The sequence below is a fragment of the Raphanus sativus genome, chromosome 5, assembly GCF_000801105.2.
Source record: "Raphanus sativus cultivar WK10039 chromosome 5, ASM80110v3, whole genome shotgun sequence".
NCBI classification, from domain to species: domain Eukaryota; kingdom Viridiplantae; phylum Streptophyta; class Magnoliopsida; order Brassicales; family Brassicaceae; genus Raphanus; species Raphanus sativus.
The window spans coordinates 20,431,227-20,437,101 of record NC_079515.1 but is presented as its reverse complement, the minus strand read 5'-3'; the positions used below and the strand labels follow the sequence as shown (position 1 = coordinate 20,437,101).

Genomic DNA, 5,875 nt, shown 5'->3' with positions numbered 1-5,875 from the left:
ATAATCTTTATATATAAAAGAGAGTTTCAATCTCTCATGGGGTGTCCACATGGGATGCCAGGTCATAAACTGAAGCTCTACAAACGTGACACGTAGGATTAAATGAAACTCTGCGTCTTGAGTTATATGTGTCTTCGAGAAATAGATCGTAAGTTTTGTTTATGCTGGGTTTTCCCTGGGCCCACCAACAATCTGCGTTACTTGCAGAGTAACGCATAGTGATGTCAAACAAAGAAAAAACAAATGAAGTTAATAAGGAAACAATCTTGGATTTTTGGATTTAAAGAATGAACCCCCCCCCCCCATTCTTCGATTTGATTTCCAGAGACAATAGAAAAGAACAGAGATGAGCGATGGAGAGAACTCGGTGATAAAAATCGAAGAGGCTAAAAAAAACTGATACAAGAACAGAGTCGACATCCATAGAAAAAACAGAGGTAAGATAAAGAATCTAAACGATAATCTGCTCTCTTCTTTGATACGATGAATGAACTCGGTGTTAGTCCTCATAATAGTAATATAGAGAAAGATTCGATGATAGAAGAAGTAAAAGTCACCAAGGAAACAAAGTTGAACTATCTACATCTTGCGAAGGTTGATGATTTGTTATTAATTTCGATTCTCAGGGACACGCTACGGATTTGAGGACGAGGGAATCTTATGGAAGGACTGATCGGAGACGAGAAAGAGATCCAAGATCCTCGGGAGAAAAGATGGTAAAGGTACTGATCAAGAACTCACTGCTCTGTTCTTTATCATTATGATAAAAAAAAAGTGTAGACACGGTTTTCTCAGGAGAATGCAACTCAGACGAGTGAATATCCAGCTCGCACCGGTGTAGGAGATAGTTACTATTACCTAAAAAACGGTCGTTGTGGCTTTGGACTAAGTTGCAGATTCAACCATCCACCGGTGAGTGAGAACACAAAGAAAGATTACTTTACTGTGTCTTATTAGTTTCAAGATATCCTCTGTTGTCTATTGTCTTTAGTACATCGAAATCAGATGAGATATGGCATGGTGCAACCGAGTCCCTATTCAGTTTCCCCACATCTTCCTGAGAGTAGTCAGATGAGACATGAAATGGTGCAACCGAGTCCCTATCCAGGTGCAAGAGATTGTAGACAATATCTACAAACTCGGCGGTGTAGCTATTGACCTAAGTGCCGATTCAACCATCCTCATGCACCGGTAAGAAAGAAAGAAAGCAAATTATCTACACTTTTTGCTGAGTATAAGTTTCAGTCTCCTTAATGGATGGTTTATTGATGATGTGAAAAATACACATAGTTTTCCCTAATGCATGGTGGCAATCAATTCACTCCACTACATGTTCTTCAATGCGTATTTTTCACATCCACTATCAAGTGATTTGACTATATAATAAGATGTCTAGATCCTAGAGCAAATTCACAATCTTCGTGAAATCATAGTTGTGCAAAATATCAAGCAGAAAATATCCAGGAATGCGATCACTAAGATCCAATTATCAGGTCTGAAGGTTGGTCATTGCAATAAGAGACCGTCGTAACACGTATTCTTAGGTTCTGGGAAGCTACAAATGTGAAAAGGGTGGAGAGCTCATGGGTGTAGATCGGGTTTCCTCGATGAAAAGGTAACTATTCTGTAAATTCATTCGTTAATTTAAGTCTATTAGTGATTCATTTTCCGAAAGTAGCCACCTGAGAATCGGTTTTTAGTTATCAGTCGACGTTGGTTCAGAGGGTCAATGAACTGAGCGTATTTGATGTCGTAAGAAGCAATAGCCACGTCAAACTTTTGGCATCACCAGGTTCTATTCGCTTTGACGAACAGATCAAGTTTGTCCAGCTTACTGATACAACAGCCTTTATCCCGACTTAGCAGTTTAGGTTCAGCTAATGGATTTAGCTAATACAAACGTTGACTTGCTGGGTTTGTCATACTTCTCATGTTTTTATTAATCTTTAACTTTTTGGGTTGGAAATTATCGCCTCCCGAGTCACCATTTGTTTAAAATTAATCATGCAGATGAGTATCAGGCGTGTAATAGTTACAATCCAACTTCACGGGTACGGTAGCCAAATTCTTTGGTTTCAAAGTTTTAAGTTTGTATTTCTGGGTTAGTCAATGGAGTTTAGCTAATTATAAACTGTTACAACTCTGCATGGATACGGTTGGTGTGAGAGTGAATTTGATTATGCTGCAGATCAGCTTCATAAGAAATTAGAACAGTTGCTAATATCAAGAGTCATCACCCAGACTAGAGCTGAGAACAACTCAAACAACGTCTGGCCTCAAACACAGTGCAGCCTTTTGTTTGAGATGATGAACAAAAAGAAAAGAGAAGAGAATTAACAGCGGACAACCCTTCCACAAAGAGTAATTACACGACACGAGCAACAATCCATGAATGTGTCAGCGGGACCTTCACGGTTTGCGAAGATAGAGGGAGCTATTGAACCACTTCTTCAGTAAACACATACACAAACACTTTAGCTAAGATTCTCTGTGTTCTCCATGTTTTATTGTTTCAAAGGCTATGGAGCAAAAGGCGATGGTTAAAAGATAAATATATTACAACCCATTTACCACAACATTAAAAAATGGACAAGTTGCAGGTTTGGAATCATGTTCCTAATCTCTGGATTCAAGTACACTTCGTATATAAAGTTTCCATGATAGAAAGCCTTCAAGTAACGTGTTTGGACACATGCTGTAGTTCCACAGAGAAATGAGAAATTTGAAAGTTCCCAAAGTTGTAGTGTCCAAACTTCTGAAAACCGGATAGCTAGACAAACTCTTTTACTTTGTTAAATGCAACTAATTTTTTTTTGAAATTCGAGTTTCATTAATCACCTGTAAAAGGTGAAAAGGCCCATAACGGGAGTTACAAGTTTGCAGACTTAGCTGCTTGGTTAACTACAAAGTCCAAAAAAATAAAAGAACTTCTCGCCCAACATCAAAAGAAAGACAGCCAAGTAGCTAAACAAGAGTTTCTTCCCTTCTAGCAATGTTCGAGTGTTTTTTTGTAAAATGTTAAAATTTATACCATTTTGAACTTTTGAGTGTTGCAAGCAACTTATTACAACTGGAAATTGAAAGAAACAAAGAAACAACCCAACTCAAGCAACAAAAAGAAAGTTTGAGTTCTCAATCTATTATTATTTTTGGCTAAGAATGTAAATATCGATCTATTATTTTTCACGTCATTTTCAAACTATTCCTAAATGCAAATAGTTATTCTAGCAATGTCTGAGTTCTCAAACTATTACTTTTCACGTCATTTTCTCCAAAAAAATTTTACAGTTCTATGTTCATTAAATATCCATAGATTTCGTTAGGTGCAAATTTTTGAAACAATTTATTATCAAACTCAAATATGCAAAAGTTATTAATTTATTATCAAACAATTTATTCCATAGACGTGTAATTCACCAATACAGACTTCTCATTAAAAACACTCCATCAAAGAACAACTGACAACCCACACCCTAAAGCACTGTTAAGTACACAAACATAGTGAATGAATTGTAAAATAAATATATAGTAGGTTAAGCAATAAGTAGCTCAGTTACTACAATCTATTAACCAACAAAAAAAACAACCTATAGCAAGAAAATAAGAGCAACTAAACATTATAACAACACGGACATGTAGATACAATATCTCGCCAAGCATCAATAATTTTTGTATGACGTTGACATTTATCTATACAGTATAATAATTGGGAAAAAGAACTCTACCATAATTCTTTTATAAAAATGGAAGTAAAAAGATCAATATTTGCATAGTTAGGAAGAACTCGGTAAAAAAAAAAATACAGCAACAAGACAAAAAATACATAAATGAAACATGATTATTTATAACGTAAAGTAAAAGAAACAAATAAAATTATCTTACCAGCATAAATCAAAACTGAACACTGCTTTCTTTCAAACCATTTTAAGTACCATATATAAATTTAGCCAAATGCAACGATTCTAAGATTCAATTTCCTTACATTCTGCAAAGATCCCATGAAAATTTATAATTCACACATATAATCAAACAATATAACTAAAACTAAAAACAAATATCACCGAAATAACTAACGTATACAACAAACATTTTATTAAAAATAACAATATGGTTTCAGAATTCTAAACATTATGTGTTCTTTTATGATATCATAATATCGTTTTCAATTTACACTGATTTTTTAAATACTTCAAAAATTAATGTATATTATAAAATATTTTTGTTATAACTTCCCGTCCGTAGGGCGGGCCAACCCTAGTAACTATATAATCTCACCTAGTTTTGAAACACAACATGACATGTCGTTTGGTGTCTTATTCTTCTCTGTAACTTGTGACGTTGCTATTTCCTTTTTTTTTATCAACTTCTACTTTCCATTCACCAAATCATTGACTTACAAAGAGTTCATCAACCTCCAAAAAAGAAAACAACCAACCAGGCACAATAGAATACAACTTAGGGCACAAAGGATGTAAACGTAGTAGTCTCATTCGCTATTCTATCTGCAATTTTGTTACCACTTCTAAGGTAAAACACCATGTCCACCTCACCAAATCTCAGTAATAGGGTACTAATCTCTTGGATAATGGGCTTTAACTTTGGCCATATCTCCTCTTCGCCTTTCAGCATCGATGTCAACAGTTTGGAGTCTGTTTCGAACGTTACCTTTGTGTAGCCAAAGCCAGCCAGAGTATATACAGCTCATCTCAAAGCTTCTGCCTCCATTTCAATCGCTGACCCCATACCTTGTACTTTTCTCGCCCCTGCCCATAGTAGATAACCAGTGTGATCTCTCAAAACCCACCAATGCCCCCTTCTCTACTTTCTTGTTTCCATAATCCATCTATATTGCATTTTAGGTGTGAAGAGGGAGGTGGTGACCATCGTTTTTCTGGTCCTTCTACTATATGCTGTTTCACCTCCACTTTTTTCACCTCTTCTCTACTCTTCCATTCCCTTGCGTCCTCGCTCGCCTTCTGGATAATTTCCAAAGCTTGATAATCTTTGTTCCTAAATAGGAACGTATTGCGGTTCTTCCAGATCCTCCACAGTAACCATGGAACCAACTCCTCCTCAATCATCTCCATTGGATACTCTTGTTTTAGGTTTAAGACCCAATAGAGATTAGAATAGAATGAATCACTTCAAACTCCTGCAGGAGGGATATGTATATTGGCCAAAGCCCATATTAAACGCGCATAAGGACATTGGAAGAGTAGATAATTCACGCTCTCGTCTCTGCACCACACCTACTAGACCTTTTATCACACGCAATGTGTCTATGAGCCATATTCTCAGCCACTGGGAGAGCATTGATGAGACCTCTCCATAGGAAGTGTTGTAGTTTGGGACTGGTATCAAGATTCCACACTTTCTGGTATATTGCATCCAAGCTCGGTTGTGTAATCTCCATGCTTTCCTTCTCCACTGCTAACACATTCGTTTGCACCCAATACGCCGATTTCACAGTGTAGTACCCTGACTTGGTGTACTCCCACGCATATGTATCATCACTATTACCTCCTACGGGGTTTATTATTGCCTTAATCTTTGCTTGGTTTTCTTCCATAAACAGGTGATCTAGCAGTTCATGATTCCACTCCCTTCCATTACAACATAACAGATCACTAGCGCGCATATCCTCAGAGATCCTTATTTGATTAACTTCCTCCTGTAACATCATAGAAAGGACCATCGTTGCTGGGTCACTTCCTAACCATCTCTCATTCTAGACCCTTGTCTCCTTTCCACTTCCGATAATCACTTTGGCCCCTTGTTGAACTAATTTTTGTGCAGCGTGGATACTTCTCCAAGCATAAGATGGACGTGAGCCTAGTGGTGCGGAGAGAGGATCAGAGTTTCTGAAATATCTACT

General features: G+C 37.0%; 1 long non-coding RNA gene across 3 annotated transcripts; it reads left to right on the top strand.

The window, feature by feature from the left end:
* Positions 1–306: 306 nt before the first annotated feature.
* Positions 307–2,571, top strand: LOC130495196 (uncharacterized). Of its 3 annotated transcripts, XR_008934468.1 has the most exons (7): positions 307–437; positions 627–722; positions 796–912; positions 992–1,191; positions 1,494–1,615; positions 1,701–1,914; positions 2,011–2,571. It is a non-coding gene; the product is annotated as an uncharacterized LOC130495196 (long non-coding RNA). The 3 variants fall into 3 exon arrangements; XR_008934469.1 differs by having other exon boundaries at positions 1,708–2,571; XR_008934467.1 differs by having other exon boundaries at positions 1,701–2,571.
* Positions 2,572–5,875: the final 3,304 nt, after the last annotated feature.